General features: G+C 45.7%; 1 pseudogene across 1 annotated transcript; it reads left to right on the top strand.

Moving 5' to 3' along the window:
- The first annotated feature begins 2580 nt into the window (after positions 1–2580).
- LOC310836171 (elongin-B pseudogene) lies at positions 2581–3131 on the top strand (annotated as a pseudogene). Its single transcript has one exon. The product of its transcript is annotated as an elongin-B pseudogene (transcript).
- The last annotated feature ends 535 nt before the right edge of the window (positions 3132–3666 follow it).

The raw sequence follows: 3666 nt of genomic DNA, 5'->3' as shown, positions 1-3666 counted from the left end.
ACCTCTTGCCAAGGTTCTTTCTGCCTGGCATGAAACATTTGAAAATCCTTTTTTAAGCTCATTTTTAAATACAAGCCTTGATAAAATATAGAAGCTCTGATAAAAAATGCAGGCTTATGACTAGATGCCTCAACACCAATGGCCCATTTAGCCCACCTTCCTGTTCTTACAGTGACCAGCCAGATGCCTCCATAGGAAATCCACAAGTAGGACTTGATCACAAGAGCAGCACTCTCCCCACCCCCCAAGGTTTCTAGCAGCTGGCATTTGGAAGCATTATTTACTGCTGCTGACTGTAGAGGCAGAACATTATCATTATGGCCAGTAGCCACTGATAGCCTCCTCACCACCATGAAATTTGTCCAATTCTTTTTTAAAGCCATCCAAGTTAGTTGCCAACACTACCTCCTGAGGGGGGGGGGGGTTTCACAGTTTGATTCTGCACTGCATGAAGAAGGACTTTCTTTTATCTGTCCTGAATCTTCCAATACTCAAGTTCATTGGATGTCCTTGAGTTCTAGTGTTATGAGAGAGGGAGAAGAACTTTCCCCTCTCCACTTTTTACAGGCCATACATGGAGGGGTTCACTGATGGTGGGATGGGAACTCCTATAGATTACAGCAGCACTTCTTTCTTGCAAACAGTTTAAAAACAACAACAACACACACCCTCTAATATAGAGGTTTTTAACCTTTTTGAGTCCATGGCTCCCTTGACCAACTACATTCTTTCTGCGGCTCCCCTGTGGGGCTCAGGAGCCCTGTTATGTCACCCCTTGCCTGCAGAACTGGCAGCCTCTCACCCTTTTCCCAACACCCTCCCTTGTGGAGTGTTCCCTCAGCCTCCTCTTCCCTCTACTTGGGAGTCCTCTGGGCAGCTGCTGCCATTGCCCTGGTCTCTGAACTGCCCCCTCCCCACCCCAGTGAGAGGTGCGTCCCGGAGGCCAGTGGCGGAAGAAGGGTGCAGGGGGTGTGGGCTACCCCAGGTGTCATCACTGAGGGGTGTGACAAAATGACAAAAATATGAGTTTTATAAAATAATAATAATAAAATTAGGCTCCTGAAACTTTTTAGTTCAGTCAACAAATGTAACGAAATGCGACTGGCACTGGGCACTACACCATGGGGGCCGGCACTTACTGCAGAGCCTGCAATGTGTCTGAGCCACGCATCTCTCCTGGGAGTGACATGGTAGCTTGGGCACCTGCCCACCGCCTCTCCCTCAGCCACCCTACAGCTGAGGGGGAGGTGGCGGAGAGGCTCCACGCAGCACACCCCACCCCCATGGGCGGCTCACCCTACCCCTGGCTGCAGGCGCATGTGCCGCACTGGGCATCCAAGCAGCTAGCTATGCCACTGCCGGAGGTACCATTTGCCTTCAGAGTTTGTAGCCAGGGCTACTGCAACAAACAGCTGTGCAAGTACGCAACAACGGCAGCAAGAGTCTTATTGGCTAAAAATTGGAAATCAGAGGGTCTACCGACAATTGAGGATTGGAGATCAAAACTACTAGAATATGCGGAGATGGATAGGATGACGGGGAAAATCAGATATTTAAAGGATCAGAGGTTTACTAAAGATTGGGAAAATTTCACGAACTATCTGGAAGATCTAAGCAATGGACAGATAACTCTAGTGGGTTTTAAAGGAGCTCTGTAAAAAGTAAAGGGTACTGTCTAAAGAGAAACGGGAGAACTAGGATGAATAATGGCATTACAAACTAAGAACTGCGAAAATACAAAAAAGATTAGTATGGATGATTTGTGGAAAGGTTGAAGGAAGTCACATTTAAAAATCTGTGAAAGTAATAATTGAATCTGTATATTTTAATTTTGTATTTTGAACTATGTAAACTAATAAAAATTATGCATTGGAAAAAAAAAACAGCTGTGCAAGCCTTTGAGAAGCAGAGACTTGAGAGGGGAACAGAGGAGGGTGGGAATGAAGGAAAGAAAGCAGAACAGAGGCCAGTGTTTCCTGTGGCACCCCAACTATCATTCAAGGCACCCCATGGTGCCACGGCACACTGGCTGAAAACCACTGCTCTATCCAACAGTGAGCAGCATCTTTTCCTGCTTCTCACTCTTCTGTATTATGTTATCTACATGACTCCACTACTAATGCTCAAAGAAAGCCCTGCCCATTTCCTGAGGGATGAAGGATCCAGAACGCTTTTATGTCACCTGCTGGAATTCTATTTTCTATGGTTTGGATGCTCAACATTCACCATCCATGCCAGATGGGAAATGTGGATGTCTGAATTTATATTGGTGTGTCACTATTCCTTTCTCTCATTGTTTATTGTTTGTTTGCTTTGTATTTTATGTAATACCCTGCTACTGCACAGGTTGTTAATAATGGCAATAAAGTTGTTGTTTTTTAAACCCTTCAGACACCCCCTTTTGTTGCACTGATTTGCACTATCAGGGTGGTTTCACCCTATCCCATGTTCAATATTGTTTGTGCCTGCAAAGTATTCCCTATCTTGTTGAAATTCTGTAATGGTTTTATACCTCAAATATTCTGGTTTGTTTTCCCCTTGCTTTTCTTTAACTATAGCCCATCTGGATGCAAGTTGGGATACTGGGGGTTCTGCTGCTACTTCCTCTCTGGGGGTTCTGGGCTTAGGTTCCAGCTGCAGAGATGGATGTCTTTCTAATGATCCTATGTCACAAGACGACCATCTTCACAGATGCCAAGGAGTCCAGTATGGTGGATGAGCTGAAAAGAATTGTTGAGGGGATTCTTAAGAGACCCCTCCCCCCAGAAGAACAAAGATTATACCAGGATGACCAGCTGTTGGATAACAGCAAAACCCTTGGAGACTGTGGCTTCACCACAGACCCCAGCAACAGTTGCCTTGGCCTTCAGAGCCATGAAGATGCCTTTTCAGTCCCTCCACATTGATCCCTTCTCCAGACCCCCGGAGCTCCCAGAAGTGATGAAGCCCCAGGACTCTGGCAGCAGCTTCAACAAGCAAGTGGTGCAGTGAGAGCTACAGGGCAATGGAGTGAGCTGCAAAATCCATGGTGCCCCTTCCCCACCACCCACTCCCTTCCTCAACCCTCCAGTGTGGAGAGAGACACGGCACTGCCCCACCCCTCTAATCCAGGTCTCCCTTCTACTCTGCCCCTCTCTAAACAAGACACACCTCCTTCCAAGCCTCTCCCCACTCATCAAACAGAGAAATGCTTTCATTTTTGGTTTTGGATAAAATAAAAGTTCAGCTGTTTAAAAAATAAAATAAAAATAAAAATAGCCCCTTTGGAGAGCAATAATGTGGCAGCATTAGGGAAGCATTGCAGAACAACTGATAAGGCAGAATAAATCCACAACTAATGCACTATTGTTGTATAAAGAGCATATGGCAGAGGCACACCCACTGCAACAAAACACCAGCTTGGAGGGTCCCTTGGACTAAACAAACTTTTGGATTCAAGGGAGGGCTCCAGGCTGAACAAACTTAGAATTCAGAGTCTGAACCCCAAAATCCCACAAGTATATATTTAAATAATGAGATTGTTCCTCCTTACAGTCACTGCAATTGTGATAAGAATTTAAAACAACAAGTCCAGCATTAGCAACCTCTACACTGATCCTGGAAGGTTCTGGCAGTCACACTGGCATGGGGCCATTTTAACAGGGAAGGCAAAACAGCAGAAGATTC

Source organism: Podarcis gaigeae, assembly GCF_964106915.1.
Source record: "Podarcis gaigeae genome assembly, chromosome: Z".
NCBI classification, from domain to species: domain Eukaryota; kingdom Metazoa; phylum Chordata; class Lepidosauria; order Squamata; family Lacertidae; genus Podarcis; species Podarcis gaigeae.
The sequence above is the reverse complement of the archived record's forward strand: the minus strand, read 5'-3'. Positions and strand labels throughout refer to the sequence as shown.